Source organism: Octopus sinensis, linkage group LG3 (assembly GCF_006345805.1).
Source record: "Octopus sinensis linkage group LG3, ASM634580v1, whole genome shotgun sequence".
Classification (NCBI taxonomy): domain Eukaryota; kingdom Metazoa; phylum Mollusca; class Cephalopoda; order Octopoda; family Octopodidae; genus Octopus; species Octopus sinensis.
The window spans coordinates 87,505,280-87,530,279 of NC_042999.1; the positions used below are offsets into that span (position 1 = coordinate 87,505,280).

At 34.7% G+C, this 25,000-nt stretch overlaps 1 protein-coding gene and 1 long non-coding RNA gene across 2 annotated transcripts in view; one reads left to right on the forward strand and one right to left on the reverse strand.

Moving 5' to 3' along the window:
• The window catches only part of LOC115209084 (acetylcholinesterase), a 163,301-nt gene that overhangs the window by 137,341 nt on the left and 960 nt on the right, over positions 1–25,000 (reverse strand). The window lies entirely within an intron of this gene.
• Positions 24,675–25,000, forward strand: part of LOC118762504 — a 60,447-nt gene continuing 60,121 nt past the window's right edge. Inside the window, exon 1 of the long non-coding RNA XR_004998260.1 lies at positions 24,675–25,000. This exon is cut by the window's right edge and continues 112 nt beyond it. This is a non-coding gene — a long non-coding RNA (uncharacterized LOC118762504).

Genomic DNA, 25,000 nt, shown 5'->3' on the forward strand with positions numbered 1-25,000 from the left:
AGTTTTGAGCATGAATGAGTTCCATTTTTATATAATATCAATATATTACGGACTGTGTTCCCTGAAGAACTCATTTGTCACCAGATGCTGGGTGAACTGTTGTAAGTTAAATGAAGTGCATTGTCCACAAATACAGCAATTTACCCGAAGTAATATATAAGTGATTTGCAAGCTGCAGTATCTTAGTGTATTTTCAGTTGTATACATTAAATATATAAATATCAGTCATAAAACTACATTTAGTACAATCATATATATGAAAGTTATTAACACAAGGAGGACATTATAGTATCAGGACATGTAGATACTGGACGAAATAACACGTTACGTCTAGTTACGTCCCTTTATGTTCTAAGTTCCATCACGCTGTACCTTGACTTACGTCACTTTAAGTATATGTATCTGTAAACTCCTTTCCTTTACATTTGTGATACTTACAATATAAAGCTGGGGTGTCCGTCATAGAGCTGACTAAATGCAATGCAATATTCAATTTCATCTCTCTTGGATATAAGTTCAATTCCTGCCAGAGTTAGACTGGTTCTTCACTGATCGGTGAAATATAATACTAGTTGAATTCTGCTTTAGAGTAATTATATTATACTCAAAACTTGTGAAAATTGGTATTGTGCATAGACAAACGCAATGAATAATCATTAATGGATGCACATAACTTCATAAACCACGCATACACCCGGTATTGTATATTCTCAGAATGTAGCTTTATTATCAGCTCACCTCATTTGTAATTATGGTAATTGTAGTCAGCCAGTGGCACCTTGACAAGAAGAATCTGTAGATGATAATTTGCTGGAAGCTGTGAATGTGTTTCTACAGCCGAAGTGGTGACAAATCCCTAGTAGCTATTTCTACATCTAAGTGGCATGATAAGACTATTATTACAGTAGCTGTTCATAACTATAAAACGCACGCACACACACAGACGCACGCGCACACACACACACGCTCTCCCCCTCTCACACACATGCGCGCGCGCGTGCGCATTTAAATGTAAGCTTTATGTAAGTTTTATACTCGGATTGTACAATATTCGGACGTGCTTGTTTTTAGATTGTAAAAAGGATATAAGTTCTTTCAGCTAAACAAAACCTGCACCTTCTTGACCCACTTGGTGGTGCTGGGATAATTTTCGCCTTCAGGTCCCAGATGTGACTGGCAAGGTTAGTGATATTCTTGTTTACGTGCCAGAAAGAATATGAGTGGTTGGTATAACTTCTTTTGAAGTTATTTTCACATAGTCCAGTATATTTTTTATATTCAGTTTTGTTGGGGAAGCAGCTGTAGGAAACTTTTGATAGAATGTCTCTGTTTTTTTTTGTTAGTATACCTTATGCTTATCTATAGCGGCTAGAAGTAATTCATATTCTTTTTAAATCTAAGAACTCCACCAACCTACTGAATTCGAGATCGGAAATTTTCAAAGGATGTAAGCATTTCAACAAGTTCTGCTATCTAACTGGATAACAGCATCCTTTTCGGGTTAGGCACACAAGCTTACAAACTTTAGCCATCGGATTAACTTTACCAACAATTGTTAATTTAAATATAAATTTAAAAGTAACAAAAAGGGCACAGATCTTATCTCCCCTTTCCTCTACCCTTACTTTTCTCGGTCTTTCCTTTTTCCATCGTTGTTTTTTTTATTTTTCCCTTTCAATCTCGCCTTTTCTCTAAGAGCATGCATGTTTACTTTGAACCTGAAAGATTCCAAGATAGTACAAGCACGTCCGATTTCTGTACTATCTGACCATGAAACCTGTAGTGGGTGATATTTACATGTTTTCTGTTGATCATACAGTACTATATATATATATACAGGTCGTCGTTGACTTACGAACACAATTAGTTCCGACTGACTGGTCGTAAGTCGATTTGATCGTAAATCGGCCTATAGGCCTACATACCTTTGTTTTGTATTTTTACATTCTTAAGGTACATTCTTAAGGAACATTCTCAGGTAAAAGTCACACATAGCATTTTGCATTATGCTATTATACTGGCGTTAGTAAAAAATTCAGAGTCTCAAGCAGTCGTCTTATAAAGAAATACGAGGTTGCCTCGATGTCTCGGCGACAGGATAGACATACAACACAGTGGCGATCGATAACCAAACTTAGGGGAAACGTTTGTTAGCTGACGTAGACGGCTTAAGAAATTAAACCCATTAGATTTCAACTGGACTGTTTATTATTGCTGCCGGGAGTTGGCGCGCCAATCGGTCGTAAGTCGACGACGACTTGTATATATATAATACTTATAAACTAAGAACTTGTTGAATCGAACACCGAGTTTTTGATCATCAGATGATAGTTTTCGTTTTATTAAGAAATATATCTTTCATAGATGCTTTTGCGATTGTTTTTCGGAAACGTGAAACTACAAGTGAAGTACTAAAGTTTTCAATTTATAATAACCAATGTAAACTCATAATGTTCACTTTGTAATATATAGTGCCATTCTTATTATTATTCGTGTGATTCTTAGTGACTAGCACACACAGATACGTATGTTTGTACTAATATTTGTCTGTCTGTCTGTATGTATGTATGTATGCATGTATGTACATATGTGTGTATGTATGTGTGAATGTGTCTGTGTGCGTGTATGTCTCATTTAAACGTATATACATACGTACGTACGGATACATACAAACATTTAAACACACACACACACGCTCATGAATCTGCAATAACGGTTGGCCTATACTTCGGTGGGAATGTTTAATAAAACCGAAACATATATAGAGTTGTGTCACCGTACTGCTTAAAGATCACAACCACTCTCCACGGCATTCCAAAATTAACTAACTTTAATTAATCTAAATTTCAGAGTTATAAACCTTGCGTTCCTGTTTTACTAGAGAATCAGTAATTTAGGTATTGTTATTGTGAGTAAGCCTATAATGTTATTCAATTCAATTAATTAAAATATCTAGTTTATTACCGAAGATAATATAAGCATTTTATTAAATACTAGTGCACACACAGGTTTAGTGAAATATTCAAACTCTCAAGATTATTCAAATATACATGTAATATATATTCTAGAGAAGTAAAGGCGGCGAGCTGGCAGAACCGTTAACATACCGGATGAATTGCTTAGTGGCATTTCATCCGTCTTTACGTTCTGCTTTCAAATTCCGCCGAGGTCGACTTTGCGTTTCATTCCTTTTGATCGATAAAATAAATACTTATTTCTTTATTACCCACAAGGGGCTAAACATAGAGGGGACAAACAAGGAAAGACATAGGTATTAAGTCGATTACATCTGCCCCAGTGCGTAACTGGTACTTAATTTATCGAGCTCGAAAGGATAAAAGGCAAAGTCGACCTCGGCGGAATTTGAACTCAGAATGCAGCGGCGGACGAAATACTGCAAAGCATTTTGCCCGGCGTGCTAACGATTCTGCCAGCTCGCCGCCTTTAATAAAATAAATACCAGTTGAACACTGGGGTCGCTGTAATCGACGTACACCCTAATTCCTGGCCTTGTGCCAAAAATTGAAACTAATATTTATTATTAGATAGTATATATAAAAAAGCTGAAAAAATTTAGAAAGTAATATCGAGAAGAGAAATAGGAGAATGAAAGTGTGTGTATGTGCGAGTGTGTGTGTGTGCATGCGTGTGGGTATGCGTGAGAGAAAAGGAAAAGGAGAGGATTTTTGAGAAATAGATAGACAGATAGATAGATAGATAGATAGATAGATAGAGAGTTAGTGAGGGATGGAGTGTTGAAACAGGCCGAACAAAAAGCTCTGGAATTTGAGAGAGAGAGAGAGAGATGAATGCAAAAAAAAGCAAACATGAACGAGAAAACCAAAAAATTAAAATAAACGGAACATAATGCATCAACATTTTTAAAAGATAACAAGAGATAGAGAGAGAGAGAGAGGAGAGAGAGAGAGAGAGGGAAGAATGTGTGTGTGCTCGGTCGCTCGCACGCGCTCATGTGTGTGAGAGAGAAAGTGTGTGTGTGTGTGTGTGTGTGTGTGTGTTTGTGTGTGTGTGTATGTCAGAGAGAGAGAGAGAGAGAGAGATGTTTTATATTGTCTAATTCATTTCTTCTCTCCATCACCCTAACTTTCTTCCTCTCTGCACATACAAATACACGCGCGTATACACACACACGTTCCCATGTACACATACATCCACATACAAACGCGCGCATATATATATATATATATATATATATATATATATATATATATATATATATATATATATATATATGTGTGTGTGTGTATAACAATGCATGTATGAGATAGAAAGAAAGCGGAAAGCAGAGGTAGAAAGTGAAAGAACGAAGAAGATAGAGCGAAGATGACAGACGTTCGAAAAGAGAAAGTAAATTGGTTGAAACTAAGGAGAGAATATGTCGACTTAGTGTATGTACACAAAATAACGAACGTAACGTATTTATTGTGGTCAGTAAATAATTATAAATAGTACATTTGTGAGACTATCCATGATATTTTGATTAGAAAACTTACACACATCTCTGATCGATAACCACTTACTCTGCTTGTCTAATCGATACCATTCATATTCACTCTTTCTCTGCAAAGAAACTTAGACACAGGCATAATGAAAAAAAGAAAAGTAAAAAGAACGGAAGGAAAAAAAAACCCCTGAAAAATGTCTCTCAATTTCGAAACTTTGTACAATATACGGACGGGACTGTATTATTAAATTTTTCTAGTATAAGTACACGACATGATATCTTTGGGGAGGATATAGTAAATTACATCGATATCAATGCCCAACTATTATTTAATTTATTGACGCCGAAAGGTCCAACTTCGGCAGAATATGTACTTCGAAGGTAAAGACGGACGAAATCCCAATAAGCACTTTGTTCAGCGTGCCTCATGATTCTGTCAGCGAACTGCCTTCAGAATATATTATTAATCCTTTCTACTATAGGCACAGGGCCTGAAATTTTTGGGGAGGAGACTATTTGATTACATTGACTCCAGTGTTTCACTGATACTTAATTTATCGACCCCGAAAGGAAGGATGGCAAAGTCGACCTCGGCGGAATTTGAACTCGGAATGTACCGCTAAGCATTTCGTCCACCGCGCTAACGATTCTGCCAGCTCGCCGCCTTAGGATGTAATATTTATGACATAGGATATATCCTGATGACTTTTAAATAATTGTGTCTAACAGTATTAATTGATTCAGGGAATGATCAAAAGCAAAGGTGGCCTCGGGAAGACTTGAACTCAGATCATAAACAGTCAGAACAAATACCGCAACAATTATTTTCCAACTTCCCAAGGATTCTGCCAATCCGTGCACGAACACACACGCGCGCGCGCATGCTCAGAGTGATAATCAGATATTCAACCTGTCAAGATTGGAGTCATTGAATTTCATATGTATATATATATATACATACACATACGTATATATAGTATAGCTAATGGACCATTAATTGTAAATACATCGCAACTATTTGTTATAGACAATTTGCTATTTCATTTTGCCTTACTTAGAGTGCGGCAATGAGGGGGCCGGGCGCACAAGTGGACCATTGAGGTGTTTTCTGTGGGATCTTATGTATAGAGATTTCAAATTTTATGTATTTGTGGGTCACTTAGTAGTTCATGGCTCTAAGATAATCTTTTATATCACGATTAGTTTAATCTATGTTTACTTAAACATCGCCCGTGATGAAAATAAGGGAATATGCAGAGATATTTTTGTTATGTAAGATGTGATATAGAATATCTGTAGGCCATGGGGAAATGTAAGAAAAAATGAACCATTACGACAAGAAGTTACTGACAAGTGGTCTTGGGAAAACATTAACCGAATTGCTAAGGAAAATACTATAATTACGCCCATGTTCGATAACCTCTCGCTCTTTCTCTCTCTTCCCCTCACTCCCCCCTCTCTCTCTCTCCCTTCTCCCACTTTCCCATTCTTTCCTCCCTTTCCTCCCTTCCTCTCAACATACACTGAAATTAATCCTATAAATTCGAGATATTTGGAAGTTTGTTTGAAATTCCTTAGTAACTCGCGGGCCCCTAAAAGGTCGTTCTATTTACAATCGTTTCAGTCAAATATCCTTTATATTAAACCCTATCATCTTGAAAATCAAGTGTCATCCCAGGTACCAGTAAAGGGCTGGACGATCACTGGCAGAAACACAATCCTCAACCGGAACTGCACACGGAACAATGAATTGTCAGGATTGTAGCTACACGTAAAGCCCGTTGGAGCTGAAGACTTTTATTTTCATATTGTACTAATATTATTAATCTTTAGTTATTCTATGATAAATGATATATATATATATATATATATATATATATATATATATATATATGTATATATGTATGTATGTATGTATACACATATGTATGTATATATTTAAATACATATATGTCAGTTACAAGTTAAAATGAGAGTGAACACCACAAACAATTAAGCTGTACACGCTAGTTTATAATTGTCTTCACCAACTCGTATATCATAAAAAGTGATTGCTGTATGAAAACATAGTGTAGAATTGTTACTTAGGGGGAAGAGCAATCAGCAATATACGGACGGCTCGTTTATCAAACAATAATTGGGACACTAAAGTATAGCATTGACTTCATGCTGTGTATCATGATAAAGACTGAGTTCATCGCTTTATAGCTCTAAAATATTCCCTACTATAATATATTCTGTTAGTAGCTGTGCGGTAAGTAGCTTGCTTACCAGCCACATGGTTCCGGGTTCAGTCTCACTGCGTGGCACCTTGGGCAAGTGTCTTCTACTATAGCCTTGGGCCGACCAAAGCCTTGTGAGTGGATTTGGTAGACTGAAGCTGAAAGAAGCCCGTTGTATATAAATATACAACGATCACTTTTGTCGAACCGCTAAGTTACAGGGACGTAAACACACTAGTATCGGTTGTCAAGTGATGTTGGGGAGACAAACACAAACACACATGCATATACAGGCACACACATATACATATATACATATATACAACGGGCTTCCTTCAGTTTCCGTCTACCAAATCCACTCACAAGGCTTTGTTCGAACCGAGGCAATAGTAGAAGATACTTGCCCAAGGTGCCACGCAATGGGACTGAACCCGGAACCATGTGGCTGGTAAGCAAGCTACGTACTACAGAGCCACTCCTACGCCTAGTAAAAACTAACTAGATACACATAGCAAAAACTAACTAGATACATTAATCACATCCACATGTATACATGTATATTAAAAACTAAGTAATTAACATCTATGGTAGTAGCCTTACACGTTGGAATAATGATGTGTTAATAATGCAGGAGACACATCAGATACTTTTGCCGTTATTACAAAGGGTAGGAATGTATACTAATGCTGCTCTCCATCTTTCTCGTAACTTGAGTTTATATACGGTCTCGCCAATCGGCAGAGCTTTTCAACGTTACCCAAAACGAGAAGTCCAGTGATCTGTCAAAGAGAATTACAGCATACAAATGACGGTGCTCTTGTCGCTCATACGTCACAGATAATACAGAAAATCCTTGAAGCGTTCTTCGCAGCATCTAAAATTTTAGATTCCAAGATAAACGTAAAATGGTTTCAAAGTTTATGATATTATAGTGAAAACTGTACAATACTTTATGTGTACTGTCAGTACAATACCGAAAGATTGATGTCTTGACATAGAGCTACAAAACGAGAATAGCAAAAGGTTGTACAACGTTTGGATGCTTTGATTATGGCTATGGAACAGTTATATTTCTACAAGAACCAAATGCAAAGACATTGGGCAAGAATCAAGTGAAGAGGATCCATGTCTTTGTGATGCGACACCTACATCCAGTCATGGAAATCTCTTAGAGTGACATGATTCTCAGCAGTGAAATAAAAGAGTGGGAAGGATTATCATGCTGGAAGATTTGGATGACCACAAGAAGAAAACCTATGTCAGATGTAGCAACTCATCTGGAAGATTACCCGAGCGCAAAACTATTTTAAGAGCTATGGAAGCATAATTGACCCGCCTTCTAAAGAATGGGATATAAATTTTAATGTCATGGTCATACGTACTCCATCAAAGAAACTCAATGAGTGATCGCGGTTAAATAACTATGAAAGCAATCATAATCGCTAGCGACCGACAAAATCAGCAAATGAATACATACATACACACACACACACATACACACACACACATACACACACACACACATATATATATATTAATAATGTATACGCATATTTGCATAAAAACACAAACACATATACATGTACATACAAATTGTATTGGTTCATACAAACACTCAAGTACACACCACACAGATACAGGCACAGATACACACACACACTCACACACACATTTACGCACACACATACACACAATAGTATAAATATGTATTTTATTGATGCTATTATATTCTCGTACAATGACTTACAATCAAGCAGATGTGTCTAAAAAAACAATATATAATTGAGGTTGGCGGCACGCAGCGCTTGTAAAGCAAGCTTAAATAAGAACGCTTAATTCTGCAAACCGTTATCAAAGGCGTTTAATATATTCGGAGCCACCAGGCAAGCTTCTATGTTTGAAATTCTACGAATATTTTATAGCAGACACCGTAGTGGGATTATACACCATCATGTGTGAAAGTAAATATTTTCAACTTTCTATAATCTTTGTTTAATTTTTAGGGTATTTTTTGCCTTATTACATATTTTATGATCATGTCACTAACCGAAGAACAACATCCAACTGCAACTGGCCAATATAACAAGGCGAACGAATTACCAACAATAATAAATAATGGAAATGGACGGTATATGACTACATCAAATTATTTACCATGGAAACCATGTATGAATCCAATTAGAGATATAGAAAATGGTATTGGTAAAACATGTCAGCTTAATAGCATGGAAGCTTTCCTTGTGCCTCCTACATATCGATGTGTCCGAAATCCTTTACACACTCGAAATACCATCTGCGAATGGGACAGTGCTAATCACACTAATTTTTATCTTTTGGATTCTCTTCTTGAGAAAGATAAAGCAGCAATTACTGAAAATAGAAGATCATGTAAAGAGGCTGATGATAAAGCTCGTTGGGAACAAAAAGAGAGCACGCTTGGTTTGGGAAAGCGCATCTCTGAAGTAATATTTTGGAGGAACCAGATTTTTGCAGAAGCTGATAAAATGCTGAACGAATCAAAAGCCTTAAACGACACCAGAGCTTTGCTTGAAGAACTAAGAGAACTACTTGAAGAAACGCTCAAAGTTGATCGGGATTGCTTGTATCTTAGAGATAAAAGAGAGAAAATGGATCTTGCCCATGATTTTCTCGAAAAATTGTTAGTTAGCGAAGTTGATTTGATACTGGATTTGAAGGGTAAAATTCAAGGCGAGTTGGACATGATTGCCAATCAGCAAGCATTAAATCGTTATGCGCAAAGCCACCTCGAAAAAGATATCTCAGATAAATTTACGGCAGAAGAACTTGATGAATCAGCTTATCAGAAGCAGAATTCATCTGAAGGGCTGTCTTGTCACAAAGATGTAGGTGTAACTGGTGGTTGTGTCAGCGATCATAAAACTTGGTTAGCTGCTACTCATGAAACAATTAAACATAGTGAGAAAGAGAGAAATGCTTCCGTACTGCTCCGTCGGCACCTCGACTCTTTTATAGACAGATTATGTCACGAAATCTTAGATCACTGGAATAAGACAAACGAAGGTTTCCGGATCAGCATTAAAAATACTTTGGATGTTCGAAACAAACTAAAAAACCGCCTTGGTCAACTTATCGCAGAAATGTTTCAGCTCAATAAAAGTATAGAATGCATAAGGAAAAGCATTGGGGGTAAAAGAACCCAGTTACATGTTGCAAATACTAGGTTAGAGATACGCCGTAAGCGCCCCAATATGGAAGCCTGTCGAAGTGGTGCACAGACTAATTTATTTAAAGAAATAGAAGAAATAAAGAAAATAGCAGAAGATCTCCAAACTAAGCTGTGTTATACTGAAAGTGTTCTCGAAGAAATGAAATCAATGAAAACGTTATTAGAAGAGGAGATCGCCTCAAAAAATAGTGCCCTATATATTGATAGAGAAAAATGCTTAACTCTGAGGAAATTCTTCCCAGTTTTGAAAGTTTTATCCAGACGGATTTTTCTTTCAAAGTAATCAAATTGGGTATAATTAACACTGGATGTGTTACATATACTTTTTAATTTTATAATGATCCTAAGATTTATGTATTATAACCATTTTTTTGTTGAAAATATTTCTTTCCTTCTTTTATAAATACCTCTAGCAACATTAAGTGAGGCACCATCGTTAACACAGATATTTTCGCATTAATCTGATACTTATACAATTCAGTCAGGTAAATGCTTTTGGAAATCTGTTTTCTTAAAAGTCTTCAGAAACGGAGGAATATTTCACTTCTGAAATATTCTTTCTCGGACTAAATATTGAAAATGACTTTATAAATCAGAAGTAATCTACTTTCAAGTCTCTTCCTGTGAAATAATTTTTGCTTTCATATCAAACTACATGAACGCCAATGTTTTTCGCCGAACATAAATGAAGCAGCAATGTTTTTAACTATAACAACATTAGATATAAGGAATAGATCGACATCAATATTGTTGAATAATAAGCTTGTCAACAAAAGTTCTCAGTCAAACGAGGATGTGATATCACGCTTTCGGTGCCCACTGCTTTCTTGTGAAATACACATAAAAAAAAATCATGTTGTATATAAAGTTAACCCAGAAAACGCTTTGATAATTTTTCAAAAAGATCTATGTAATCGCATCGTGAGATAAAATTTATTTAGTATATTTTGAGTAATTTACTTTTCACTTTGTTGTTCATATGTGTTCTATCTATTAAACTTTAAAATAATTGCAATGGTTGAATGGTTAAGATTACGATAAATTAATCTGCCACAAAAGCGTATTTGTGTCTTGGATTTCGTAACTTATCCTTTTTAGTTTACGTGAAAACTTGTAGTTAGCTTATGTATTTAATACAATAAGACACTAACAGGATTTCATAAACCCATATATATATATATTATATATATATATATATATATATATATATATATATATATATATATATATATATATATATATATATATATATAATATATATATTATAATATATATTATATATATATATATATATATATATATATATTATATATATATATATGTATATATATATATATATATATATGTATATATATGCATATAGATATATGCATATGTATATATATATATATATATATATATATGTATAATATATATATATAATATATATATATAATATATATTTATGTATATATATATATATATATATATATTTATGTTATATATATATATATTATATTATATATATGTATATATATATACGTATATATATATGTATATATATATATCTATATATATATATATGTATATATATATATATGTATATATATATATATGTATATATATATATATGTATATATATATATATCTATATATATATATATTATATATATATATATGTATATATATGCATATAGATATATGCATATGTATATATATATATATGTATAGTTTGAGTATCTACAAGTAAGTTTGTGTTTCAGTACATGCATATGCAATTCTTTCTTTTTTTTTTATACACAATTTGGAATAATGTTTGATATTGTGACGATTCCAAAATGTTCTCCCTTGGTTTGTACATATCCTTATCTTCTTTCTAGTTCTATATCTTCTTCTTTGCCATCAACTCCGATGAAGTGAAGTTGTCTGTCTGTAGTCTCTTGTGGGAATCTGAGGTAGATTTTTCCACCACAGACTCATCACTGTGGTACTCTATTGAGTCGCATCTATATAAGTTTTATTACATCATTGAAATTAATTCAAATCCTAGCGGTTTCATCCAATTGCTGCAGACTTACATACATTATGTCGGTGATTATTATTCACTATCAACCATTTGTTATTGACATAAATTTATCTGCTTTGCTGTTTGGCTATTGTATTGATATTACATCATGTCACTGAAGTGTACGCCTAACCAAATTTCATTGGATACTATTTTTTAATATATGCAGATTTTATGGTATTTCAGTTTGGTTCTGCCCATATAAAGAATTCCGAAGTTTTTTGATCTTATAATTTACTATTGTTTTTCCTCGTGAGGATAGTTCTTAATGGTGGTGGTGGTGGTGGTGGTGGTGATGATTATGGCAACAACGACAATGCTGATGCCGACGAGGAAGATGGTGGCGAATGTAATATATAGAGAAAGAGGAGCACTACTGTACTGGTTGTGGATGAATGATTTGAAAATCAAGTTGAAAACAATTGAATTTTTATAATATCGTAAGAGACAGCAGATATATTTCGAGAAAGAAAGTAAAAAAAATGTGCAAAGCCACAAAAAGGATTCAATAACTAAATGCATCGAATACAACAAAGAAAATGTTTAAATAACAGAAGACATTATAGAGAAGAAACAGCAATGTACTGTATTTGTTGTTACTAGAAGCCAGAATTGCCACTTTTAATAGATACAAAAGTGTCTGAATTATGTTTTAGTTTTGAAGCAATCTTATTGTTTTTCTTTTTTTTTAATAACTGTTCGGGAAAAAATCCTTTGATCATCTGAGGCTTCTGTATTGCAATATTGCTTCATAACAGTTACACAGGAACATTAATTGCAATAAAGAAATAACACAATACATTGTGATCTCTTGCAAAGAATATAAAGCTTGGTGATGTGCCAATGCTTTACATGTGTTTATTTTTTTTAGCTAGATGAATATTTTCATGCATCGATCGAAGAGAGATGGTAGCTTGCATGTTGTATCGTCTTGTTGGGAAGGGTCATTGCATGTTACGACTATGTGAAAGCGAGCGGACCCTTTTATTTCACACCTTGTGGCGGGAGAAGGATAGTGTGTAAGCAGCATGGATTATTTGATACACATCAAATAAATATCAAAATAGGAAAATTTATGATAATTTTGAACGAAGGACAAAAATCAATTTTTACTCGTTAAAGAAATGTATGATGAAGCTAATAACAATCGCATTAACGTTGACCGATTCCAAAGTAGCTTATCTGTTGCACCAAATATTACTAGTTGTACTATGAATCTCAAGTAGTATTATAAACAATTAATTAGAGTAAAACTAGCAATGTCAACAGAAATATTCACTTGTATTAGGTTTCCAGTTTAAATCTCTAACAATAATACAGTCTCCTGTTTGCAGTATAGGATGTTGGCTGTCATATAGGATACCTGATATACTATACACTACTAATTACGTCTCAGACTACTAATTAAGCTATACCTGACTAGTTGCACCATAGACCACTAGTTGTACTCTTGGCCTCTGGTTACACGATAGACCACTAGTTTTTCCATAAGCCTACAGTTTTACTCTAGGCCACTAGTTGTAGTATATGCTTCAAAGTACACTATGGTCTGCCGGGAAATCTTCAGATGCGCTGCTAAATGTTAAGCATACAATGCAGTGCCAGTTAAAATCCCTGAATGCTTTAGAAGGTCGAGCAAAGTATGATAATCAAGAATAGATAACGGAATAATCTTGTACGCAGAAATGTCTTGATATCTTCAAAAATTCAAAAATTTGTCTACTTTTGAAATTGTTCCAAGTTTATAACAAGACTACAATCATATTCTGATATTTCAAGATTAAGCATGAATTTTACCTACTAAATGATTGTTAGTGAGAAATGTGTGCAATATTCGGTGTTTCTGAGGCAAGAACAGCTTACAAAATATGTCAGGTCATCACGGAAATATGATGCCTTGATACCTCACTAATCGAATGTCTAATCATCTTAACTAAGTATGTTTTTAAGCATGCCAAAACTTTCAGTTTAGATTCATAGGAAGTCGGTGACAGTTTAACATGAAAACAGTACAACATTTTATAGTTTGATAGAGCTTTTGTAATGAGAATTAATACTTCTCAGTATCCTTTAAGTATTTATAGAAAGATAAGATACAAAATGCACAAACAATTTCAAGAAGGCTCTTTCATAACATTACGATAGCATTGTTGGGTGATAACCAATTAAAATGCTCAGGAGAGTCATTTAGAGAATGTCTTAGGTTGGGGATGTTGACTGAATCAGAAAAAGTCTCTTTATTGTTTGGTTAACAAAGTTTGAAACATTTAGACACGTTTGACCGACAAGAGAATTATAAAAAGCATCGCTTTTCTTCTTTAATGAATAGTATCAGCAGGACAGATTTAAAGAAAGAAAGGAGTGCTACAGTTTTTGGCTTTATATAATTAGTGTTCTACCATCGTTTGTTGGTGTCTTGGAAATAGAAACTTGATTGATATACAGAAAAGAAGGCGGCTTTTTTGTGGTCGGAAGGGAAGAAATCACATACTTGCCTTTCAATGTGCTTACGCCCTTATTAGTTTGTATATGTAGCTCTCTCTCTCTCTCTCTCTCTCTCTCTCTCTCTCTCTTCTCTCTCTCTCTGTCTGTCTGTCTGTCTGTCTGTCTGTCTGTCTGTCTGTTTCTCTCTGTTTCTCTCTCTCTCTCTCTCTTTCTCTCTCTCTCTGTATATATATATATATATATATATATATATATATATATATATATAATAGCTTGCTTACGAACCACATGGTTCCGGGTTCAGTCCCATTGTGTGGCACCTTGGGCAAGTGTTTTCTACTATAGCCTCGGGCCGACCAAAGCCTTGTGAGTGGATTTGGTAGACGGAAACTGAAAGAAGCCCGTCGTATATATGTATATATGTGTGTATATATGTTTGTGTGTCTGTGTTTGTCCCCCCAACATCGCTTGACAACCGATGCTGGTGTGTTTACGTCCCTGTAACTTAGCGGTTCGGCAAAAGAGACCGATAGAATAAGTACTAGGCTTACAAAGATAAGTCCTGGGTCGATTTGCTCGACTAAAGGCGGTGCTTCAGCATGGCCACAGTCAAATGACTGAAACAAGTAAAAGAGTATAGTATGTATGTGTGTGTGTGCGTGCATGTGAAGGCGTGTGGTTTAGTGGTTAGTTAGGGACACGATTGTAAGATGGTGAGTTCAATTCACAGCAGTGCCTTGTATCCTTGAGCAAAACATTTTATTTCACGTCGTCTCCCGTCCACTCACATGGAAAAAATGAGTTGTACTTGTAATTCAGAGGACCAGCCTTATTACATTCTGTCCCACGCTAAATCTCCCCGAGATCTTCGTTAAGGGTTCGCATGGTTATGGAGGGCTCGGCCACTTACACGTTAATTTCACGAGCAGGTTGTTCCGGTGATCAGATGATCAACTAGAACCCACATTGTCGTAACCAACGGAGTGGCAATGCACCTGTTTTTTGTTTATACACCTGTCTTCGTCTTGTTTTTCTGGAAATTTCAACTATATATATATGTATGTCTCTTAGGCTTTTATTCGGCATTTTTACTATCCAAGGAAAAGCTTACCGAGTAGGAAATATTAAATAGTGCAACTATTCCCGATGATAAGTAAAAGAGCGGCTAGACTGTATACTGAAATGAAAATATGTGTAGAAGATTTTATTTCATTTGTCTACAAGGCTCAAATAGCTTTTATTTTTAACTTGTTTCAGTCATTGGACTGCAACCATTCTGGGGCATTAACTTGAACGATTTAGTCGAACAAATCCATCCCTGGACTTATTTTTAAGTTTAGCTCTTATTCTAGTGGCCTCTTTTACCGAACTGCTGAGCTCTTGTTCGCATTTTAGACACATGTAGTGGAGATATCATATTTGTGTCTTTTCCAGTTGAAAACAAAGAAAATGCAAATATTTTAGATATGGGACAACTTTAATCTAAAAAGACATTAGTTTTTAAAGGCAGAATAATTTTATATCGTATGATTTTACTGAGAGACTACACTAAAATAAAGGGTAACTATGATGAGAATACTGGGCTGCGCATAAATATGTGAAAAAGACATAACTTAGTTTAGATATTGATATGATAGCATCAAAAGTAAAATTTCCGATATACACTGGAAAACTGGGGAGCCCAGTTCAGTAATCGAATCAGAAGCAAGCATTACTGAGATGGGAGGAGTCTGATATGAAGAGATATTAAAACAACAAGGGGAAATGGTTGTGAATAGAAGAGCAAGGAAGAAGAAATGTAGAGTTAATGAGAAAAGAATGGCAATTTGATAGAATAAAAAATACTATTTTAGAGGAAGATGTATGGTAAATTATTCATCTATTTATATATACAAATATAATTAAATACCTTAAAATGCATAAAGAAGCATTCATACACAAACACACAACATACATAGACACAACACATACACACACGTTTAATGTAAATACATATGTTTGCTATTCTGCCTATGTCTGTGGTTGTGTCTGTGCATATGAAGATATGTGTGAGCTCAAATGAGACATTAGGGTTCTAATATGCCCCCGTTCAGGGAATTTCAACCTGTTTGGGGTTTTAACCTCTTAGAAAGCAACAAGTACTTATGAAATTACTAGTTTTATTTGTGACTTCAAAGTTTTAGTATTGTAAAGCTGTGGAGAAACATGAATTTGTAACAACCATGCCTTTTTCAAGGACATAAGCAGCATGATCACTAGTGTTGACTTTGTTTAAGTATACAATTAGGTCCATATTTCAACTTGTCAGAAAGCATCAATAATGAATGATAACATATATATACATACATACAAACACATACACGCGTACATTGTTTGTGTTTGAGTATACGTTCATTTATGTAAGAAAATATATTAGCATACGTTTGCATATACACATGAGCATGTTTACACGTAAACTTTAGTTGGGAAAAGTTTTGAGTGTTTATTAAAAGGGGGTTGGTAAAAGTAAAGGTCTTCTATGTAGTAAATGTTCTGCATGTTGTGAAACTTGTAGAATACTTAAAAAAGAAAACGAGTAAAGCTAATGTTGTAAGTGAAAAGGGATTCAGTGATAACCCCCAAAGACAGCTAGATATATGTAGACGTAAAAAGCACTTATGATGACTGAAGGGTGGAATAGATTCAAGACTTTTGCAAAGTCTTCATAGGAAAATTGTAATAAAATTGAGGTTTATTGGAGATGTTATACAAAAGAATGAGATAAAAAAGTTACTAACCATTATTAATAATTGGAATGCATTTAGGAAAAAAATACATCATGTAAGACATACGTGTACATTTGACTGGTATTATAATCTGTGCATTTATACTGAAGATAATATCAGTCAAATGTACAGAGATAGCCTCATTACAATTGTATGGAAATAATAAAAATGTAAAATTGGGTTAGTGTTATTCTAGTCATCATATATTACTTAGGATAGGGTTAAAGTAGCTCGAAAGTTTCCTGTTTAATTTAACGAAAGATTCAATGTAAGGTAGAGAAATATACTGCAAAAGTTCTAAAAATCACGTTGTGTAGATAATTCTTTTCCTTTAGGAGCAAATAAAGATCGATTATATATTTTTTATTACTTGATTGTTGTAATGTTTCACATAATATTTGATCACACCCTATACCCATATATTATTATCTATCTACTATCCATCCTTCATCGTATTACTATTTTTCTCATTGATAACATTTTCAGTAGATGACATCATTAAGAAAACAATCTTGTAAAATGGAGTTTCATTCAAAAGTTAACTCTTAAGATTCAGAACTTCAATTTTAGAATCTCTAATTGTTGGTGTCTCCGAAAACATTCTAAGACTGTATCGTCAACTAAGCTTATGATATTCACTTTTGCCTCGTTCAATAAAGTAAATCTAAACAGAATAGGAAGCAAGTGAGGATTTCGTTTCTTTTCTAATATTTGAAGTTACTAATTCCCTTTAGAAACGAGTTCGCTTCTCAATAGATATTTCAAAATTTAATATGACGTCAGACCAAAGCAATTCTTAAGTAGATAAAGAACAGGAGCAAAACAACAACAGCAGTCAAAACAAACACTTCAAGTATTTGTTTATTAGTGTAGATTGATACAAGTATCTAACAACCAAAGTTATACATTGAAAATATAGCGATAATGATAGTGCTTGTACGTGTTAATGATTGACAAACTAGTGAGATACGTAGAAGGGAGAACTCTATCATGAGCTATGAAGACTGACAAAAGGCTGAGCAGTACAAGTAAACACATATGTGAAGTAAAGCATTGACTTTATTTTGGTATCCCGAATAAGCATTATCATAAAAAGTAACAAAACCCAAGAAAAATATAGTATAATACATAATAAAAGTGATGAACGTATTTCAAAGAATTATGCTCTTCGTTGTTAGGGGCAATTATTAAAATATGTCACTTGCTCCTGCAATTTATCATTTTAGGAAGGATGTTAGACAGAATATTTTCCGAGTATAATTTTTCACTAATGGCACACAAACATACATACGTACATGCATACATAATGCACATATGAACGCATGCATACATACATGCATGCAAGCATGCATAAGTGCATACCTGCATACATATATACATGCATCGATGCATATATTCACATATAGTTATATCAAGAATAAAAAGTTAGTATCAATTTGTTACTGTTATCTTGGAGGTAATTTGGAAAATACTAATGAGCAACTGATGCAATGACAATAACAGCACTGGCCAAGAGCGGGATTATGATAATAATTATGATAATGAGCTTAATTAAGGAATGCGTTGATTACAATGTTCCAAACTTTTTCCTAATGTCACTTACAGATATTAAAGAGTTAGAAAGATATATCCCCAACGGTGCAATAACGTTGGGAACAATAACAAGAACAACAATAATAAGGTAGGCAAACATATATATTACTAGTATTTCAATGGTTAGGCGATATACAGGTAGTATTAGTACAAAATGTACGGGAGTAGTATTAATGGAAATATATAAAAAGGGTGGTATCAGTGTAAACGTAGAAGAGGGGTGTAGTATTTGTACAAGTGTACAGGTGGTGGTAGTATTAGAACAAATGTACTGCAGGGGATAGAATTGGTACAAATGTACAGTACATGGTAGTACTAGTACAGATATACAGTAGAAAGTAGTATTAATAAGATGTACAGTGGGATAGTGTTAGTAGAAATATTCAGGAGGTGGGTAGTATAGGCATTACGAGAGAGGTAGTATTAGGAGATATACAAGAGGTGGTAGTATTGATACATATATATATATACAGGAGGAGTGATATTTGTACATATGTACAGGAGGGTTAGTATTAGTACAGATGTACAAAAGGAGTGGTGTTAGTGCATATATATACAAGAGGAGTAGTATTAGTACAAATGTACGGGAGGAGCAGTATCAGTAGACATGTCCAGGATGGTGAGGTGGTGGTAGTAATATCGGTACCAAGGAAGCATTGATTCAAGTCTTAATTTTAAAGTGTTTACATAATACCTGTGCATCAATATATGCTAATGAAGCCGTGAAGCTGTACAGTATTGTTGTTGTTAATAATATATGAATATCCTTTTCTACTCTAGGTACAAGGCCCGAAATTTTGGGGGAGGAGGACAGTCGATTAAATCGACCCCAGTACGCAACTGATACTTAATTTATCGACCCCGAAAGGATGAAAGGCAAAGTCGACCTCGACGGAATTTGAACTCAGAACGAAATATCTATTTCATTACTACCCACAAGGGGCTAAACATAGAGAGGACAAACAAGAACAGACAAACGGATTAAGTCGATTATATCGACCCCAGTGCGTAACTGGTACTTATTTAATCGACCCCGAAAGGATGAAAGGCAAAGTATCCTCGGCGGAATTTGAACTCAGAACGTAGCGGCAGACGAAATGCCGTTAAGCATTTCGCCCGACGTGCTAACGTTTCTGTCAGCTTGCCGCCTTAGCAATATATGAATATTACTATTGTCATAGAGAAGATATGAATAAAGGCCGAGTACTTTGTTGAGTATCTTTATTCGTTGTTAAAAGTTCAAATTTTACTGCAGTCGAAGTTTCAACACCGAAACTTTTATAATTACTGGTTTCAAATTCTGATACAAGGCTAGCAATTTCAGTAGAAGTGGTAAATCGATTACATCGACTCCAGTGCTCAAATGGTACTTATTTTATCGGCCCCGAAAGGATAAAAGGCAAAGTAGACTTCGGCGGCATTTCGAAACTTATAATTATTAAAAATAAATTTGGTTAATTTAAGTAGAGAAATAACCTTATCCTAACTTCTCAACTTTAAACCGTATGCTATATAAATATCTCTTTCCAATTTTTGGCACAGGGCCAGCTATTTTGAGAGGAGGGAGAAATCGATTACATCGACCGCAATGCTCAACTGGTACTTATTTTATCGACTTTGGTGGTCTTTGAATTCAGAACGTACAGAGCCGGGAGAAATGCTACAAATCTTAATCGGTGCGCTAATCATACTAACAGTCATACCTGCTTTAGTAACAAGTTTATACAGTCTGTAATAATATGGTTATTGAATTCGAGGATGGTGGTGGTGGTGGTGGTGGTGAGAAGGATTTAATTTATAGTCTTTTCACACCCCAGAATAGATAAGACCATTAACAGGAATATTGTCGGCGTAAAGTTTTTAAAATTATTATCTTGCATGTAAAAGGCAGTTTATGGGAACTCGTATGTATGTAAAAACACACGCACGCACGCACGCACACATATAAATGCACACTTACATATGTGTCTATATGTGTGAGTGTGTGTGTGTATATACATATATGTGTATGTGTGTGTTTATATTTTTCTCAAATTAAAAACCTGTTTTGTTATCTGTGTCCCTTATTTTTGCCCACTAACTTAGTATTTCGACAAATGGTACCTGATAAAGAAGTAGTGGTGTGGTAGTGGTGGTGGGGGTGTCGTTGTTGGTCGAGGATAGCTTTACTTGACTAACACCTGTGAAGGCAGTGTTCCAGTATGACCACAGCCCAGTTACTAAGCTACTAAAAGAATAAAAGGAGTAACTAAAATCCTAAAATAATACTAACCCCCTACTTAATTTATTCGGTATTCTTCTAACTAAAGAGGAGGATATTCAATGTTCTATTAAAAGGGCGGTGAGCTGACAGAATCGTTAGCACGCCGGGCAAAATGCCTAGCGGTATTTCTTCTGACGTTACGTTCTGAGTTCAAATTCCGCTGAGGTCGACTTTGTCTTTCATCCTTTCAGGGTCGATTAAATAAGTACCAGTTACGCACCAGTGCGTAACTGGTACTTATTTAATCGACCCTGAAAGGATGAAATTGAGGTTTATTGGAGATGTTATACAAAAGAATGAGATAAAAAAGTTACTAACCATTATTAATAATTGGAATGCATTTAGGAAAAAAATACATCATGTAAGACATACGTGTACATTTGACTGGTATTATAATCTGTGCATTTATACTGAAGATAATATCAGTCAAATGTACAGAGATAGCCTCATTACAATTGTATGGAAATAATAAAAATGTAAAATTGGGTTAGTGTTATTCTAGTCATCATATATTACTTAGGATAGGGTTAAAGTAGCTCGAAAGTTTCCTGTTTAATTTAACGAAAGATTCAATGTAAGGTAGAGAAATATACTGCAAAAGTTCTAAAAATCACGTTGTGTAGATAATTCTTTTCCTTTAGGAGCAAATAAAGATCGATTATATATTTTTTATTACTTGATTGTTGTAATGTTTCACATAATATTTGATCACACCCTATACCCATATATTATTATCTATCTACTATCCATCCTTCATCGTATTACTATTTTTCTCATTGATAACATTTTCAGTAGATGACATCATTAAGAAAACAATCTTGTAAAATGGAGTTTCATTCAAAAGTTAACTCTTAAGATTCAGAACTTCAATTTTAGAATCTCTAATTGTTGGTGTCTCCGAAAACATTCTAAGACTGTATCGTCAACTAAGCTTATGATATTCACTTTTGCCTCGTTCAATAAAGTAAATCTAAACAGAATAGGAAGCAAGTGAGGATTTCGTTTCTTTTCTAATATTTGAAGTTACTAATTCCCTTTAGAAACGAGTTCGCTTCTCAATAGATATTTCAAAATTTAATATGACGTCAGACCAAAGCAATTCTTAAGTAGATAAAGAACAGGAGCAAAACAACAACAGCAGTCAAAACAAACACTTCAAGTATTTGTTTATTAGTGTAGATTGATACAAGTATCTAACAACCAAAGTTATACATTGAAAATATAGCGATAATGATAGTGCTTGTACGTGTTAATGATTGACAAACTAGTGAGATACGTAGAAGGGAGAACTCTATCATGAGCTATGAAGACTGACAAAAGGCTGAGCAGTACAAGTAAACACATATGTGAAGTAAAGCATTGACTTTATTTTGGTATCCCGAATAAGCATTATCATAAAAATCGACTTAATTCCTTTGCCTGTCCTTGTTTGTCCTCTCTATGTTTAGCCCCACTGTGGGCAATAAAGAAATAAATATTCTATCAAAAGAGTGAGTGAGAGAGGGGGAGGGAAGGAGAGAGAGACAGGGAGAGATAGTGAGATCCTTTTGTTGTATGTCTAATTAAATGTAATTACCCCGTTCTCGTCTTTAATTAGAGATGTGAAGGTGTTTAGAGGGATACTTATAGCCAGATTGCTAATAGATTATTTCTGATTAAAAAAATTCTTTATTCTTTTACTTGTTCCATTCAGTGGACTGCCGCCAGGCTGGGGCATAGATTTTAAGTGTTAGATTAATCAAATCGACCTTATATATGTGTCTGTAAATATCTTATACATGTCTGACACTCTATTCTGCCGGTCTCTTTTGCTTAACTAAAAACTTACGGGACGTTAACAAACCGACCCCGGCTTTCTTCCAAGTAGTGATAAGTAAACACAAACACAAACTCTTACGCACACACACACACACATGCATTTGACGGGCATCCGCTCTGATATTGTTTATCAAATTCATTCACAAGTTATTGTGAAAAGAACTTGCCTAAAATGCCATGCAGCGGGACTGAACCCGAAACACAGCCACATCAGTAGAAAAATTCAACATTGAAAGAATTCATTATTGGTCTCAGGACACTTAAACGGACGCTGGTCTCTTCAGAACCTCAAATCGCTATCTAGATTCACTACAGAAAGAGCAACGTGCAAAAACCATAAATAAAAATTGTCGTGTTTAGAAGAAAATAGGCGAGGCTTCTTTTGTCGAGATAAAAGCAATGTAACTAAGAAGTTGTATAATGAATTTACAGATGAAATAAACTGAAACAGGAAAGGTTGGATGATTATGTTTATATAACAGCAGAAGGGATATATTTCCTACTGATACCTTTTATTAACACCGAGAGAATGGAAGGCAAGGGTGATTCCGGTGGGGTTTGAACGAATAACGTAAAGATTTGGAAAAAATACCGCGAAGCATTTCATCCGACACTGTATTGGCACTGCCAGTTCATCGCCTTTCATCCCTTAAGGGTTAATAACAAGGAGCCATTTAAGTTCAGTGGATAGGCGGGACTGGTTTAGAGGTTCGGCCTTGCGAAATCTGTTCCAGCCTTTTGCATCTGTTTTTTTTTTTTTAGTAGATGATTTCTGGAGAAAGAGGCAAAACGCATATTCGCCGAGGCTTGTGAGAATGAAACCCGTTAATGTTCCATTTAAACTGACAACAACGCCTGCGAGCATACAGTTGCCAAGTTCTATCGGTCCAAGTCATTGGCCTTTCACTTGAAAAAGCGTATGTGGTGTAGAGAGGGGATACCTGCACGCAAGGGCAATTGCTAGTCTCCTCCCTAAAAAATATACCCCACCTCGAAAAAAAAAAAGCACGAAAAAACTCTGCTCGGGCCTGCGTACACATGTATTGGCGCATCGTCAACATTAAGTCAAGAAAGTCCCTACTATATATATGTGTAATAGGGACTTTGTCGACCAGCATTGACCATGCACTTATGATTATATATATATATATAACCCTTAACTGTAATATTAAAAAAGTTAGTCAGCCACTCTCTGGTTCAATTTAAACTTGCTAGCAAATTTGAGAAAGCTTTTTGGATTAAGTTACGTTGTTGGCAGGTTGTGGGTAAATGAAATGTTAATGCTAACGCCTTCCAAGTGACATTAAATCGTAATATGTAATAAGCATTCAAATGAAGCGTCTGAGCAAACACACACACATACGTACACACACATATACATACACATGCACACTCATACATATTCACACACGCACTATATAATATTTATGTGCGCACACACACATATACATATATATATAATATGTAATATGCGTATTGTGTGTGTGTGTGTGTGAGCGTGAGTGTGTATGTGCGTGTGTGTATGTGTGAGTGTGTGCGTGTGTGAAATAAGATTTAGACTTAAAACGCATAGGAAATTTGTCAAGGCACTTCCGCAAGGTGGAGTCGAGTGATGTCATATCCGGGCAGAAAACTGGGCGGGTTTAAGAGTTTTGGGCCAAGAGAAATTTTTGCTAAAAACTTGTAAATGTATTAACATAATAAACAGTCGATGCAGGCATGGCTGGTAATAAATAAATCTACTCAGTAAACTGTGAACTTGTAATAAGTAATTCGCAAACATTTATAATTAATGTTTTTGCACATTAATGCATTAACTAACATTGCGCAGATGTGAATGTGTTCATATTATTCTGGGGTAGCTTATCTATGCTGAAGTTTTAATAGCAAAATTTTCTATATCAACCCATATCAACTTTTTAAATAAAGATAAATTTAAACCAAATAAAGGTCTATTTTATTTTAAAAATGAGTCACTAAAGGGTCACCATATCTAGCTGGAATAAATATGTGACTCCAAATTTGAAATCTAATTTCTGTTAATTCTGAGAAATTTAATAAAAAAAAGTATAAAAAAGAGCGATGTGTCTTAAAATTCAGTTAAATGTAACTAATGCAATATCTAAGAAGTTTTCAAAAGTTACATGTAACAAAAAAAAAAGTGAATAGACAATTAT